The 17,623-nt window shown below is 44.0% G+C and overlaps 1 long non-coding RNA gene across 1 annotated transcript in view; it reads left to right on the forward strand.

Annotated features, from left to right (window-relative positions):
* Positions 1–13,400, forward strand: part of LOC120402180 — a 32,097-nt gene extending 18,697 nt beyond the window's left edge. Inside the window, exon 4 of the long non-coding RNA XR_005597041.1 lies at positions 13,146–13,400. This is a non-coding gene — a long non-coding RNA (uncharacterized LOC120402180). The remainder of the gene's footprint in view (positions 1–13,145) is intronic.
* Positions 13,401–17,623: the final 4,223 nt, after the last annotated feature.

Below are 17,623 nucleotides of genomic sequence, written 5' to 3' on the forward strand. Positions count from 1 at the left end.
TGCCTTGTATAATGGTACTAACACCTTCTTATCTCTACTGGAAATACCTCGCCTGATGCATCCCAAGACCTCATTAGCTTTTTTCATGGACATATCACATTGGCGGCTCATAGTCATCCTGTGATCAACCAATACTCCGAGGTCCTTCTCCTCTGTTACTTCCAACTGATGCGTTCCCAGCTTATAACATTTATTCTTGTTATTACTCCCTAAATGCATGACCTTGCACTTTTCGCTATTAAATTTCATCCTATTACTATTACTCCAGTTTACAAGGTCATCCAGATTTTCCTGTATGATATCCCAGTCCTTTTCTGTATTGGCAATACCTCCCAGCTTCATGTCATCTGCAAACTTTATTAGCACATTCCCAGTTTTTGTGCCAAGGATAGTAATAAAAAGATTAAATAAGATTGGTTCCAAAACCGATCCCTGAGGAACTCCACTAGTAACCTCCCTCCAGCCTGACAGTTCACCTTTCAGTACAACCTGTTGTAGTCTCCCCTTTAACCAGTTCCTTATCCACCTTTCAGTTTTCATATTGATCCTCATCTTTTCCAATTTAGCTAATAATTCCTCATGTGGAACTGAATCAATTGCCTTACTGAAATCAAGGTAAATTAGATCCACTGCATTTCCTTTGTCTAAAATATCTGTTACCTTCTCAAAGAAGGAGATCAAGTTGGTTTGGCACAATCTACCTTTTGTGAAACCATGTTGCATTTTGTCCCAATCCACTGTTGGAGCTGCTGTGATTCAAGTGTGCAGGGCCATTAATCAACTTCTGCTATGAAGGGTAGTGACTCTGGGCAACGTGCAGGACATAGTGGATAGTTTTGTCATGATGGGGTTCCTGAACTTCAGTGAGGCAATAGATGGAACACATATCCCTATCTTGGCACCAGACCGCCTTGCCAAAGAGTACATAAACCATAAGGGATACTTTTCAAAGTTGTTGCAAGTTCTGGTGGGTTACAGTGGGCATTTCACCAACATCAACGTGGGAGGGTCAGGAAAGGCGCATGACGCGTGCATCATGAGGAACACAGGTCTGTTCAGAAAGCTGCGAGCAGGGACTTTCTTTCCAGACCACAAAATACCCATTGATGATGTTGAAATGCCAATTGTGATTCTGGGAGACCAGCCTAACCCTTCATCCCGTGGCTTATGAAGCTGTATACTGGCCACATGGAGAGCAATAAGGAGCAGTTCAACAATAGGTTGAACAAGCGCAGAATTGTGGTGGAATGTGTCTTTGAACATTTAAAGGGTCGCTGGCACAGTTTGCTTATTAGGTTAGACCTCAGTGAAAGCAGATCCCCAGTGTTATTGTTGTATGCTGTGTGATCTAGAATGTATGTGAGGCAAAGGGAGAGAAGTCTTCATAGTGGTGGGGTGTGGAGGCAGATAGATTGGAAGCTAATTTTGAGCAGCCAGATACAAGGGCAATAAGAAGAGCCCAGCAAGGAGCTCTGCATCTCTGGGAGGCTTTGAAAACACATTTCAGTAATGACCTGTAGCAGGGGTGGGCGAACTTTTTGGCCCAAGGGCCACATCTGGGAATAGAAATTGTATGGCGGGCAATGAATGTTCACAAAATTGGTGTTGGGGTGTGGGAGGGGGTGAGGGCTCTGGTTGGGGATGTGGGCTCCAGGGTGGGGCCAGAAATGAGGAGTTCAGGGTTCAGGAGGGGGCTGGGGAGTGGGGTGCAGGGGGAGTGAGGGCTCCGGCTGGGAGTGCAGGCTCTGGGGTGGGACTGGGGATGAGCATTTTGGGGTGTAGGAGGGTACTCCAGGCTGGGACTGAGGAGTGTGGAGGGCAGGAGGGGGATGAGGCCTCGGGCAGGAGGGGGATGAGGCCTCAGGCAGGGGGTTGGGGTGTGGGAAGGGGTGCAGGCTCTGGCTGGGGGTGCAGGTTCGGGGGGGCTGGGGATGAGGAGTTTGGGGTGCAGGAGGGTATTTCAGGCTAGGATTGAGGGGTTTGGAGGATGGCAGGGGGATCAGGGCTGGAGCAGGGGGTTGGGGTGCAGGGAGAGACTCAGGAGTGCAGGCTCCAGGCAGTGCTTACCTCAAGTGGCTCCCGGAAGCAGTGACGTGTCCCTTCTCTGGCATGCCCCACAAGCAGCGCCTCTGCAACTCCCATTAACTGTGGTTCCCAGTCAATGGGAGCTGCGGCGGTGGCACTTGGGGTGGGGGGAAGCATTCATAGGGGAGCACCCTGGCTGTTCCTATGCCTAGGAACCAGAGGGGGGCCAAGCCATTGCTTTCGGGAGCCACATGGAGCTCCCCATGACCCTGCTCCCCAGCTGCAGCACCAGAGTGGGGCAAGCCCCAGACTCCGCTCCCCAATAATAATAATAATTGGAGACATACCAATCTCCTAGAATGGACCTTGAAAAGGTCATCTAGTCCAGCCCCCTGCCTTCACTAGCAGGGCCAAATTTTGCCCCAGATCTCTAAGTGGCCCCCTCAAGGATTGAACTCACAACCCTGGGTTTAGCAGGCCAATGCTCAAACCACTGAGCTATCCCTCCCCCCAGGATGGCTCAAGGGCTGGATCTGGCCTATAGTAATGTGTGCCAAATATCTGTGTGGTGCCTTCCCATACCATCCCCTCTGGTGAATCAACTTCCCTGTGAATCCTCCACCCCCATGCTTGGAATAAATAAAGAGCCTCTCATTCTCAAAACATTTACTTTTATTGCACACATAAACAGAAAATGAAAGAGCAGGAAAATAATTGAACCTTGGGCAAACTGTGATAGAATTGGGAGGGGTGAAACCAAGTAATCTTGTCTAGGAAAGCATAGTAGCCTTGATTATCAAAGGTCTTTGAATGGCCGCCTTTTGTTTTTGGTACCCTCTCCCACTGTTGAGTGGATACTGCACCTCCCCCATCCCGCCTCCTGGAATGTTTAGCAGAGGGGGATTGGGAAGAGGGTAATGCTTGCAGGAAGTTCTGCAGGGGCTGCAATGAGAATTTACCCTCCAGCTGCTTTTTCTTGAAACTCAGGCAGATGCCTCAACATATCTGATTGGTCCTTCAAAATCCGTACCATCTCATCCTGCATGGCATGCTCCTGCTCATGGGATGCTCTCCTGCTCTCAGGTCCATGATTAGTTTCTCAGACAATTAAATCCCCCAGGTTCTGACCTCTGTCTCAGCTGTCCTGGAGGCATTCATTATCTCGCTGAACATGTCATCACACGTCCTCTTTTTCCAACTTCTAATTTGTGAAAGCGTCTCTGACAGTGTGGAGGATGTGCTGAAGACAAGCTTTCCACTGTAAGGCATGCAAAACACAAAGCAAACATTGTCAGCACATACCGTGGATCTAGTGCAAGATTGCTATTTAAAAAATTTCCCCTTATTACACTCAAGTGCAAGCCAGAACATAATCAGAATCCCTAGCTGTTCAATGAACCAGTTTGCTGTTCCAGCCATGGTGAGTATGGCCGCATGGCATGGGTGACAGGCCTTGTGCTGAAACTTGTGGGAAACCCTTGTCGGGAGCACAGGTGGACAATGACCCCTCCTCCTAGCAACATGGATATTGCTTTGAGAACGGGGACCATTGTTAAGCCTCTCAAAGTGCTGTCTTTGTCCCTGATGGCTCCAAGGACGGGGGTGGGGGTTGCAGCCCTGAGAAAACACAGAAAACCCACACCATCTTCCCTTAACACTGCTGGTAGTGGTCACCCTGGACTTGCAGAATTTGAGATCAATGCCAATCCCTGCCATCCAAGCCACCAGCATGTTAGGGAAAGCGTGGTTGAGGGACCTGGATCCCCTATGAGTGGTGGATCACATGCTCTATTGTTTGTGGTTTGAGCACTTGTAATGAAAACTTCCCCTGTTTCTCCTAGGTGACCCTAGGTGATATCAGTCTCCTGAGGAGAGTCTCTGGATTAAGTTTAGAAGTGTGAGCAATAAGGATGATATCATGGTGGGAGTCTGCTATAGACCACCGACCAGGGGGATGAGGTAGATGAGACTTTCTTCCGGCAACTAACTGAAGTTACTAGCTCACAGGCCCTGGTTCTCATGGGAGACTTCAATCACCCTGATATCTGCTGGGAGAGCAATACAGCGGTGCACAGACAATCAAGGAAGCTTTTGGAAAGTGTAGGGGACAATTTCCTGGTGCAAGTGCTGGAGGAACCATCTAGGGGCAGAGCTCTTCTTGACCTGCTGCTCACAAACAGAGAAGAATTAGTAGGGGAAGCAAATGTGGATGGGAACCTGGGAGGCAGTGACCATGAGATGGTTGAGTCCAGGATCCTGACACAAGTGTAAGCAGAGTCAGGATGAGCTCTACCCTGACATCTGATGGTGAATTGTGGTGAGTTGTAGAAAAGAACTTCAAGGGCTGATCTTGTTTGCATAGGCACACCCACCCCACCCAGCATGAGCCCACAGCTGCCCAAATGGTCACTTTGGCTGCTGTGGGATCTGCAGTTTCTCTGTTATTGGGGCAGGAAGAAAAGAGTTGTTACCCTGATTATGTGAATCAAGGCCAGTGGAACTGTTTTATGACAGAGGGACTCACCATCAACTAAGTAGCACTCGCTAGACAAGGGACATGGGTTCCAAAACCTAGTGAATTGAGAGAGAGGCTGGGGACAGGTATTTGTACCTGAGGGTATGGGCCCATTTTTGAGGGCCTGAAACACAAATTGCACCTCTTTCTCTCTCCACTGTTGAATAGCAGAGCTAATTTTAATTCCATTAAGGGTCTAGTTACAGGCTGCTGTGCTGAATTCACTTTGGGCCAATGGTGCACCAGCACTGGGGCTCCCTTACTACAGGAAGAAATCACTAAGGGTAGGTCTATACTCACCCTCCGGGTCGACGCGGTGAGTTCGACTTCTCGGAGTTTGAACTATCGCGTCTAATCAAGATGCGATAGTTCGAACTCCCCGCGCGATCCGGTCGACTCCGGAACTCCACCACCGCGAACGGCGGTGGCGGAGTCGACCTTGGAGCCGCGGAGTTCGACCCCGCCGCGTCTGGACGGGTAAGTCAGTTGAACTAGGGTACTTCGAGTTCAGCTACGCTATTCGCGTAGCTGAACTAGTTTGACCCCCCCTCTAAGTGTAGACCAGGCCTTAGAGCTGAAATTACTAAGAGCTGAGATCACTGAGTGCTGTGTTAACTAGTGCGTGAGTCTGAAGATATATTGCTAAGTGGCTGGCAGAGCAGAGCAGTTTGTGGGACGCTTGGTGCAGCCCGTGGGATGGTGAGTGGAGTCAAGCGGTGCAGATTGGAGCAGTTCGTAGGACAGCGGGAGTGGCTCACGGGATGGCTGGTGGAGTGGAGTGGCTCGTGGTGAAGGTTGCAGCAGAACCCCAGGGAGAAGCGGAGCAGTCGGCCTTGGACCATGTAAGGTGCCCCTTAACACCTTGTGTGCCCCTTTCTCCCCCCCATTTCCACCCAGTTGGGGTGTGTGTGTGTAGAACTCTGCAGATAAACTTTTTAACTCTGGGGCTGCAGTGACCAGGGACAGAGACTCTTGGGCTGTTGGACTTTTGGGACTTTGGGGTGATCTTTTGGGTGGCTGGACTTAAGACCCTGAGGGGAAAAGGACACTGCCAAACTAGCTTGGAGGTGGGTCTTTTGCTCATGATTTGTGCTATGAATCCTGTTTGTGGTGTTTCCCCAACATAATGCCACATTGTTTCCCTCCTTTATTAAAAGGATTTTGCTACAGTCAGACTCCGTGCTTGTGAGAGGGGAAGTATTGCCTCCTGGAGGCGCCCGGGGGGTGGTATATAATTGTCCCAGGTCACGAGCTGGTTTTGCATTGCGTTATTGAAACGGAACCCCTAGATACTGAACCCGGCCCTTGTTGCTGCCAACTCAGATGGGCAGAAGGGTTACACAAGGAAGAAATGAGAGCAGCAAAATATGGACCCTGCACTTCAGAAAAGCAGACTTTGACTCCCTCAGGGGACTGATGTGAAGGATCCCCTGGGAAAATAACATGAGGAGGAAAGGAGTCCAGCAGAGCTGGCTGTATTTTAAAGAATCCTTATTGAGGTTTCAGGAACAAACCATCCCGATGTGTAGAAGGAATAGAAATATGTCAGGCGACTAGCTTGCCTTAACAGTGAAATCCTTGCTGATCTTAAACACAAAAAAGAAGCATACAAGAAGTGAAAGATTGGACAAATGGCCAGGGAGTAGTCTAAAAATAGTGGTCAGGCATGCAGGAGTGAAATCAGGAAGGCCAAATCACACTTGGAGTTGCAGCTAGCAAGAGATGTTAAGAGTAGTAAGAATGGTTCCTTCAGGTATGTTAGCAACAAGAAGGTCAGGGAAAGTGTGAGCCTCTTATTGAATAAGGGAAGCAACCCAGTGACAGAGGATGCGGAAAAAATGATTTGCATATGTCCAGGATGTGTTGGCTAGGGTAAAGAGTCAAAAATAACCTCCAAATTGCAGGCCTGAGTTATGGGGGAAATGGTGGAGGTGTAAACAATGGTGAGGGAGGAGGAGGAGTGGTACCCATCTGTTGCTTAGCGCCTCATCTCATATCTTTTTATTATCTCCATCCATAGCCTGACTCTCCCACTCACCCAGATGGCCATTTGATATTATTTTCACACTGCTTTTCTCTTGAATTCCCTTTCTGGCCACAACCTAATCTCATTCATCAGCACCCACTAGCCCCTGCCTCTCACCCCTCCACTTGTACGTCCCCCAACCCCTTGATTATCCACATCCATGACTTCTCTGTCCTCCACAACCTCTCCTCTCTCTCTCTCATCCCAGAGTTGATTCAAAATTTCTTACGGTGTTTCAACTTTTTCCAGTTGGAAAACAATAAAAAGTGTGAAATGTGGGTTCTCCCCAAGCACTTTTTTATTTTTCACCCCATTTTTCAATTAAAAATATATTGGGGTAAGGGATAGAAGGGTGGGAGAGAGATCAAAAAATCCCCAAACTTAAACTGGAAAACTGTTTTTTTTTTCAAGTTCCAAAAACTGACCCAAAGAGATATTTTAAGGCAAAATGAGATGAAAATGATTGTTTTGCTACAAAATGTTAGTTTGAGACAAAATGTGTCATATAGGATTTTCCAGTGAGAACTGAAAAATATCATCAAAACAGATGGTTTCTCTTGTGTTGTGTCTTGCTTTTTATACATACATAATATGATGGAACTATACAGGCATGATCCAGATAACCATGTTGATTAAATACACAACACACTGTGTGGCCTAGCTACATAATCACACTGATGTCCTGGATGGCTTCTAAAACACAGTGAGTGTCTCCACAGGGCTCACAACCTATTTCAAGTGATACTGACCATTCCTATACACTACATAATCTGGCTGATACAACCTCCACTGAAGTCAATGGCCAAACTCTGATTGATCCCAGTGCTATACACAAAAGAAGATAAAAGCTTTCTGCAACTGGCAAAACCAACCACTTTCCATTCAGAAGCAGAGCTCTTTCCATCAGCAGAAGTTCAAAGGAGGATCCAAGAAATCAAAAACAAATGATGGGAGGACAAAGCAAAAGAAATCCAAACATTCACTGACAGACATAATATGTGGAGCTTTCTTTGTGAGACAAAGACCCTGTACGGACCAAGCTCATGTGGCCTCACATCTCTAAGATCCGAAGATGGTAGTGCCCTTCTCAAAGATAACAAATCCATCAAAGAGTGCTGGAAGGAACAGTACCAAAGCCTTCTACATCGAGAATCAACTGTGACTGACGAAACCAGAGACTCCATCCCTCAGCACCCAATCTGGGAAACTTGCCAACCCACCAACGCCTGATGAGGTCTAAAAAGCAATTAAACAAATGAAGAACAATAAAGCATCTGGTCCTGATGGCATACCAGCTGAAGTACCGAAAGTGGGGGGAGAAACACTGCCAAACAAACTTCACTTGCTGTTCCTCTTAATCTGGTGCACTGAAGAAATCCCTGCCGATTTACTTAATGCTAACATCATCACCATTTTCAAAAAGAGAAACAGGGCCAACAGTGGTAACTATTGAGGCATTTCCCTCCTCTCCATCACTGGGAAGATTCTTGCTAGAATCTTCCTGAATTGCCTGCTCCCTCTTCCAGAGTCCCAGGGTGGCTTCAGACCATCACAAGTCACAACAGACATGAAGAGAGGATGGTGATCAGAGTAGTTAACATGGATTCACCAAGGACAAGTCATGCCTGACCCATCTTCTATGAGTCTATGATTTTCGTAGCCAGGGAGATCCAGGAAAAATGTCAAGAACAACACCAGGAGCTGTATATGGCCTTTATCGAGCTAACCAAAGCCTTTGACTCTGTCAACCCTGTGGAAAATCATGTCAAAGTTTGGCTGCCCAAGCAAATTTAACAGCATTGTAAGAGTGATATTGCATTCCAACATTGCCTCTCCCCTGGCACTGGGTCTCACGTCCGTGGTAATTTTTTGAAGGAGGGGATCAGTTTTCAGATTCTGCCTTGCTCCCTGCAAAAAACCTCTATGGGACTCTGAAAAATGTATATTAGCTCTCTCTCACATATGTGTTTCAACTGAACTGATTTTAGCAAGATGTAAAGGGGGAGTGGATGTTTATATAGATAGGGATATCAGGTTATAACAATTAAAGCTGAAAAAAAGGATTTGGAGGGAGATAATACCTCTTTTTTCCCCCAGGGGTTAAACTAATTAACTATTAAGAATTAGGAAGAGACCTCCATGGGGGACACATTATCCCACATCTGTCTACTGTGGAGTTGTTTGCACCTTCTTCTGAAGACTCTGGTGCTGGCCATTACTGGTAATGGGACATTGAACTAGATCAGGGGTCAGCAACCTTTTGGAAGTAGTGTGCCGAGTCTTCATTTATTCACTCTAATTTAAGGTTTTGCATGCCAGTCATACATTTTAACATTTTTAGGTGGTCTCTTTCTATAAGTGTATAATATATAACTAAATTATTGTTGTATGTAAGGTAAATAAGGTTTTTAAAATGTTTAAGAAGCTTCATTTAAAATTAAATTAAAATGCAGAGCCCCCCTGGACCGGTGGCCAGGACCTGGGCAATGTGAGTGCCACTGAAAATCAGCTTGCGTGCCGCCTTCGGCACGCGTGCCGTAGGTTGCCTACCCTTGAACTAGATGGACCACAGGTCAGATCTAGCCTGGTAATTCCCATGTTCCTATTCTTTGGTTACTACAGCAACTGCTCATTTATGGCAGGGTACAGCAATGTTTGTTCATGTCTTCACGCTCAAGCAAAGTGGCATATTTTGAAAGATATGTCTTTATTCAGAAAGATTCCATAGCATTTGTCTCCACTATATTCTGTCAGTCTCAACAGGCAAACTAATTACATCGGCCCTTCTCACTGGCTAGAGCAAGTAAATCATAAATTCCAGTTGGGAGAAGTGATGTTTAGGTCAAGGCAAAAGTGTAATCCTCATCCCACTGGGATCAGGTTTTAATTCTGAAACAAGATCCAGAACATGCCCTCCTTGATCTGTTGAATCTGCATCCACCTAATTCAAGCCCAAAGGTTACATGGTAGTCATGAGGTCTTGAGTTACCCCCCCCACCCCCATAATCAGCGCTGATATTGAAGTCACTAAGGAAAATATAATTAAAATAACATGAAGGACATGTTTAAAATACACAGATTAGAGAAAGTAGATAGATTAATCTACATGTTTCCTGTAAGAAGCCGGCTAAAACCTCAGTCAAATAAGCCAGGAAATGAAGTGAAAACAGTACATTACTAGATTTGGACTCTTACACAAAGGAAACATTGATATGAATCTGGGTTTGAAGAGAGGAATGTCCTAAATAAATACATTGCAATAACGGGTTAGATTTTCTAAAGCACCGAAATGAATTCAGTACATAAGTCCCACTGAAAGCTATTTAGGCACTTAATATGCTCTTATTTGAAATTGGCACCCACACTCTTTAATATTGTGAGGTGCTGAGTCAGTAAAAATATAAATAAAAACCACGAACACAATCTTAGTTCATGTTAAATATTGCATCCTTCCAGAAAAAGCTGTGCTAAGAGCCCTTCTGATTAAGCTAGCCAGAACTTGGGTCAGATTCTTAGCTAAAGTAAATCAGCATAGCTCCATTGATTTCAATGGGGCTATGTCAATGCATACCTGCTGGAAATCTAGCCTCTTGATTTTACAAGCAAAGCCAGGAGCCTTACGATTGTTTCTTTAATGTCCATTTGCTCCAGATACATACGTCTCCATTGGTGATGTCATACATAGTTCTTGTGGAAATGTATGATGTCATAAAGACAGGAATATGATTTCTGCTGAAGAATATGCAGCTGGAACAGTGGCACTCCCCAGGAACAAGGATCCTATTTTCATGCAAACATCCTTTGTAAAATTAAAAACAGGAACAATCCCTTCAGGTAATAGGATCTCCCAGCAGTAGTTTCTTTAAAAAAAAATGTTTTTAAGAGTTTCCCCATAAGGCATCATCACAGCAGCTCTTTAACCTCTTCACTTCTTAAATCATCAGTTAAGTAAGCATTCATCAGTATAAGTACAGAAATCTGAGAAGAATTCTACTGATTGAGTTTCAAAAGCAGTCATTCAACCATACTACAGTAACTTTTTAAATTAAGTATTGAACACTAGGTAGATTACAAGAAAAAGGCAGAAGAGATAAAGGACGGTATTAGAAATGCAAAGAGAAACTTTGAAAATAGATATTGAAAGCCATGCTAAATACAACTCATTTTTTTTCAGTACTACAAATCAAAAGATGAGGGAAGGAGAAAATTAGAATATTATGGGCCAGAATGAGAAACTGAATTGCTTGTGAGGGCAAAATGGCTGTTTCATTATTACATTTTCATTGTATGTACAAGGAAGAATGATAAAAATGTGCTGTTTAACCTGGCAGAAGATCTGTAGTTACGTAAGCTCTTAAGAACAAGCAGACAGAGGTTTACTGAGAACAAATCAAAATTAAATATGTGCCAGAAGCCGAACACATGCTACCTGCCTCTAATCAGAGACAGCAGGAAAGGACTCATGTTTTGTGCATAATTACCCCTTATTAAGTGATATTTCTGTAAATCGCTGATGTAAGGAGACACATGCATTGTGCTATATCTGGTCATGTCAAGTTACATCATGTCATGTGATATAACAGTCTAATGTAATCTGACATGGGACATATTAGTGCCAATGGAAAAGCCTAAATGCCAAGCCATTTTCATAAATATGCCCTGTGCACTGGTATATAACAAAAAACAGATGGGGATTTATCCTAGAGCTTTACAAAAATATCCATGGAGAGACAGAGAGACAGACATGATATTATGGAGCAGATCTACAGAAACAGAAGTAAATGTTGGTATTCATGTGATGTGATCTCTCAACCAAACCTGTCCATGTGGGTTCCTCAGAAAACGCAGTCTGGAAATTTCATACTGACAGTCTGTTTTGCATACTGCTGCACTTAAATTTCTGATACCTACCCATCTTATTGTGTGACCACACTGCCAGCCTTTCCTAGAACCAGAGAGTGGAAAGATACACAAAGAGAAAAAAACATGTACATTAACATCTGTCAACCTGAAAAAGGATTGGGCTCACTGGACCTAGCAGGAAAAGGTATAATATGATCCAATGGGATGAAGCTGAGGTTAGACAAATTCAGAACGGAAATAAGGCATGTATTTTTAACAGTGAGAGTAATTAACCTTTGGAACAATTTACCAAGGGTTATTGTGGATTCTCCATTACTGACCTTTTTAAATCAAGACTGGATGTTTTTCTAAAAGTTCTGCTCTAGGAATTACTTTGGGGGAATTCTATGGACTGTGTTATACAGCAGATCTGACTGCATGATCATAATAGTTCCTTCTGGCCTTGGAATCTATCAATCTATGATCTCATTCACCATTAGCCTTGCACTTTGTGTAGGTGTTTACTCTGTTCAAAGTGGGGGAGAAAGATTACTGATTTGGGATGGTAGGATTTTACACCTACTTTGCATTGATGACTGCACAAATTGCAGGACAATGGTGAATCAGAACCACTGCATCTTGGACAGAGATTTTCTTCAGTTCTTATTTTAGTATAGATTGACAAACAAAGGGCTTGATTCTCTCTTGCACCAGAGTGCCACTCTGCCTCAGAGATAGGTGGGGGAGTCAGAGTGTTCCCTGATTCTGGGTACCAGCCCCAGCCACAAGGAGAGCTAGAGCTTACTGCCTACTGGCAGCTCTAACTTGTGTCACTGATGCAGCATCCTCAGTGAATCATAGTGCGGCATGGATAAGTGTTCACGTTGCATTCCCCGTCAGTCCCTGGCCCAAGGTGGGGAAGTTAATGATTCAATCAGTGGACCAAATTCAATGATGAATCCTGGTCATGTGACACCTGAGGTACATTGCACGTAGGCTAAGAAGAATAAATTGTACACCACATGCACTCCCTGCCTGCTTTATGCCCGGGGAATGAAATGGCAGGCAGGAGGCCCACAGCTGGCACACATGCAACAACAGAGGAATGTTCTACTGGCTAACTGCAGCCAGTTTCCTGCTGCTTTGTGCATTCTGAGAGGCACAAAGGGGCTGGAGGTTCTGATTAGAGAATTCAGCCCATGTTCTAGAAATAAAGATTTTGCAGGTATGTAGTTAAGTATCAAGAATTTCTTCCCATTTAAGTGTTTCATCTGAATGTACTTGGAATAAGAGCTACACCTAGGAAATGAAGGGACCAGTCCTGCAATCTCTAATGAGGCAAAATGTCGATAACAAGTCACTAATGTAAAACTGCAGGATTGGGCCTAAAGGATTAGAAATTGTAGACTTTATTTCAAAGCATGCACCTTAGCATTTGTATGGCAAATTGTAAATATGTGGAAAGGCCTGGCAGGCATAAAATGTGGTCCTTTGAGAGACAGCTAGCAGCATTTAGAGAGACTGGGGGAAGGAAAGCTAGAAAAATATATCCTAAATGTTCCATGAATTGTACTCTTCCCCCAGAAAATCAGCATGTTTTTATTACTTAAACTACTTTTTATGGAATATTAAAAGAGGAGAGAAATGCCTTTGAATTCAGTTGCTACCAAAGCTGAGGACAACCAATTCATTAAAGCTTTAATTTCTTGGGACTTATTGCTTAAATAACCTTTCCAGGGAAGATTTGGAAGAGGATGAAAGTCTGCTACATCAAGTTGCTTCCTGCTCAAGCAAACATCATTGCCAACCACTGTTTAGAAGTCAGCTGAAAAGGGCAAAAGGTGAATTTTGGCATCAACAATGATTTATTCCAGCAAGAGAGTTTAAATACAGGCAATATATTCCTGTCACCCTGTCAATTGTCAAAATGTCAGTAGACTTTTATAATCAATTGTTTTTGTACCTAATGTCAGCTGTCATCAATCTATGAAATAATCACTATAAATAAAATGGGATAAGCAAATGGCTACCCAATAAAACAATTTTTCATATGGTACAATTTGGTGCCATTGGTTATTTGTAGGGCTGTCAAGCGATTAAAAAATTAATTGTGATTAATTGCGCTGTTAAACAATAATAGAATACCATTCATTTAAATATTTTGGAAGTTTTCTACATTTTTCAAATATATTGATTTCAGTTACAACACAGAATACAAAGTGTACAGTGATCACTTTATATTTATTTTTTATTACAAATATTTGCGCTCCAAAAAACCAAAAGAAATAGTATTTTTCAATTTACCTAATACAAGTTCTGTAGTGCAATCTTTTTATCATGAAAGTTGAACTTACAAATGTAGAATTATATACAAAAAAACCTGCATTGAAAACTAAAACAATGTAAAATTTTAGAGCCTGCAAGTCCACTCAGTCCTACTTCTTGTTCAGCCAATCACTCAAACAGGTTTGTTTACATTTTCAGAAGATCATGATGCCTGCTTCTTGTTTACAATCTCATTTGAAAGTGAGAACAGGCATTCTCATGGCACTGTTGTAGCCAGTGTTACAAGATATTTATGTGCCAGATGCACTAAAGATTCTTACATTCCTTCATGCTTCAACCACCATTCCAGGGGACATGCATCCATGCTGATGATGGATTCTGCTTGATAACAATCCAAAGCAGTGCAGATTGACACATGTTCATTTTCATTATCTAGTCAGATGGTTCGGGTTCCGTAGTTTCTGCATCGGAGTGTTGCTCTTTTAAGACTTCTGAAAGCATGCTCCACACCTAGTCCCGCTCAGATTTCTGGAAGGCACTTCAGATTCTTAAACCTTGGGTCAAGTGATGTAGCTATCTTTAGAAATCTCACATTGTTACTTCTTTGCTTTTTTTGAAATCTGCAGTGAAAGTGTTCTTAAAATGAACAACATGTGCTGGGTCATCATCCAAGAGTGCTATAACATGAAATAAATGGCAGAATGCAGGTAAAACAGAGCAGGACATACAATTCTCCCCCAAGGAGTTCAGTCACTAATTTAATTAACACATTAACACATTTTTTTAACAAGCATCATCAGCATGAAAGCATGTCCTCTGGAATGGTGGCCGAAGCATGAAAGGGCAGTGGGGACAGAAGGACAGTGAAGAAAATTGGCAGCATGTGACCTCCAGAAGAAGAAATAGGAGCATCTATGTACTAGCAATGCAGATACACGTGAGCAACCATTTTCCTCTCCACAGGTACTAATGCGGAGAGTGGACTAGATGGTATATCTGAGGGAAGGGAGCAGAAGGAGACTCCACTGATTGGAAGGCATGAGATGCACTGTCCTAGGGATGGGAGTTCCACAACCACCGCTCCCAAGAGAAGGAGGCGGGTGGTGGGGGTGGTCAGGGACTCCCTCCTCAGGGGGACTGAGTCATCTATCTGCCGTCCCGACTGGGAAAACTGAGAAGTGTGCTGCTTGCCAGGAGCTAGGATTCAAGATGTGACAGAGAGACTGCCAAGACTCATCAAGCCCTTGGATCTCTACCCCTTTCTGCTTCTCCACATGGGCACCAATGATACTGCCAAGAATGACCTTACGTAGATCACTGTAGACTACGTGGCTCTAGGAAGAAGGATAAAGGAGTTTGAGGTGCAAGTGGTGTTCTCATCCATCCTCCCTGTGGAAGGAAAAGGCCCAATTAGAAACCATCGAATCGTGGAAGTCAACGAATTGCTATGCAGGTGGTGTCAGAGAGAAGGCTTTGGATTCTTTAACTATGGGATGGTGTTCCAAGAAGGAGGATTGCTAGGCAGAGATGGGCTCCACCTAATAAAGAGAGGGAAGAGCATCTTCGCAAGCAGGATGGCTAACCTAGTGAGGAGGGTTTTAAACTAGCTTCACCGGGGGAAGGAGACCAAAGCCCTGAGGTAAGTGGGGAAGGGGGATACCAGGAGGAAACAAGAGATGTTAAGAGTAACAAGAAGGGTTTCTTCAGATATGTTAGAAACAAGAAGAAGGTCAAGGAAAGTGTGGGCCCCTTACTGAATGAGGAAGGCAACCTAGTGACAAAGGATGTGGAAAAACCTAATGTACTCAATGCTTTTTTTGCCTCTGTCTTAGAATCATAGAATATCAGAGTTGGAAGGGACCTCAGGAGGTCATCTAGTCCAACCCCCTGCTCAAAGCAGGACCAATTCCCAACTAAATCATCCCAGCCAGGGCTTTGTCAAGCCTGACCTTAAAAACCTCTAAGGAAGGAGATTCCACCACCTCCCTAGGTAAGCCATTCCAGTGCTTCACTACCCTCCTAGTCAAAAAGTTTTTCCTAATATCCAACCTAAACCTCCCCCACTGCATACTGTGGTTCCCCAGATCCTCCTTCTTCCCTTTTTTAAAGATGGGCACAACATTGGCCTTTTTCCAGTCATCTGGGACCTCCCCAATCGCCATGAGTTTTCAAAGATAACGGCCAATGGCTCTGCAATCACATATGCTAACTTCTTTATCACCCTCAGATTCAGTTCATTCGGCTCCATTGACTTGTGTTCGTCCAGCTTTTCTGAACAGTCCTGAACCACTTCTTTCTCCACAGAGGGCTGGTCACCTCCGCCCCATGCTGTGCTGCCCAGTGCAGTAGTCTGGGAGTTGACCTTGTTCATGCAGGGGGGATATTTATCTCAGTGGTTTGAGCATTGTCCTTTTAAACCTAGGGTTGTGAGTTCAATAATTGAGGGGGCCATTTAGGATTCTGGGACAAAAATCTATCTGGGGTTTGGTCCTCCTTTGAGCAGGAGGTTGGACTAGATGACCTCCTGAGGTCCCTTCCAACCCTGATATTCTATGATTCTAATGGGCATACAAATGTTTAGCGTATCTGGCACATAAATACCTTGCAATGCCAGCTACAAAAGTGCCATGTAAATGCCTGTTCTTACTTTCTTGTGACATTGTAAATAAGAGGGCATCATTATCTCCTGTAAATGTAAACAAACTTGTTTGTCTTAGCAATTGGCCAAACAAGAAGTGGTACTGAGCAGACTTGTAGGCACTGAAGTTTTACATTGTTTTCATTTTGAGTGCAGTTATGTAACAAAAATATCTATATTTGTAAGTTGCACTTTCATGGCAAAGAGATTGCACTACAGTACTTGTATGAGGTGAACTGAAAATACTATTTCTTTTGTTTCTCATTTTTACAGTGCAAATATTTGTAATCAGAAATAATATACATTTTGATTTCAATTTCAACACAGAATACAATACAGTAACTCCTCACTTAACATTGTAGTTATGTTCCTGAAAAATGCTACTTCAATTTCACTTGAAGTAGCATTTTTCAGGAACATAACTACTAATATATACTTATACATACACAGTATAAGTTTTAAACAAACAATGTGATACCATACACAGCCATGATGATTGTGAAGCTTGGTTGAGGTGGTGGAGTGGAAGCTTGAGGAGATGGTGGAAGAGGGTGGGATATTTTCCAGGGAATGCCTTGCTGCTAAATGATGAACTAGCATTTGTCTGAGCTCTCAAGGATTAACACATTGTTGTTAACGTAGCCTCACACTCTACAAGGCAGCACAAATGGAGGGAGGAGACACAATAGATGCATGGTAGTGTCTGCAAACATTCCCTGCGGAAATTGAATGTGATGATGAACCCATGCTATTGCACTGGAGCGCACCACTCCCTCCACTTTCCAAAGTGCTGGGGGATGAATGTGTGTGTGACACAGAGACACACACTGTGTGTGTGTGTGTGTGTGTGTGTGTGTGAGAGAGAGAGAGAGAGAGAGCTCTCCTACCTCTCCGCAGAGCAAGCAGGAGGCTCCCGGGACTGGTGGCAAACATATGGGGGCCTTATTTTTTGGTTCTGCATAGCAGCAGTGCATCCCCAGCTTCCCTATCGGCATCTGGTTGACTGCCCTCATTTGGCCCTGCAGTGCCCCCATAGTTCTGTATGTGAACAGTAAAGCAAAGCTCACTTCAGTCTTGAGCTAATCGAGCTCAATAGTAGGGGTGAGCAATGCATATATCAGAAATGAGTGGAGGACAGTAGGCAAGGCCAAACAGACCAGCAGGTAACTTTACTTAGATTCGCTCCTCTTATTCTCCAGGGACAATTCTCATCACAGGAAAAATATTCTTCTCTCCTTCCCCCATCTATATGTTGCTACATCTGCCATTTCCCCAGATATCCTTACCCCAC

This window comes from Mauremys reevesii, linkage group 3 (assembly GCF_016161935.1).
Source record: "Mauremys reevesii isolate NIE-2019 linkage group 3, ASM1616193v1, whole genome shotgun sequence".
NCBI classification, from domain to species: Eukaryota; Metazoa; Chordata; order Testudines; family Geoemydidae; genus Mauremys; species Mauremys reevesii.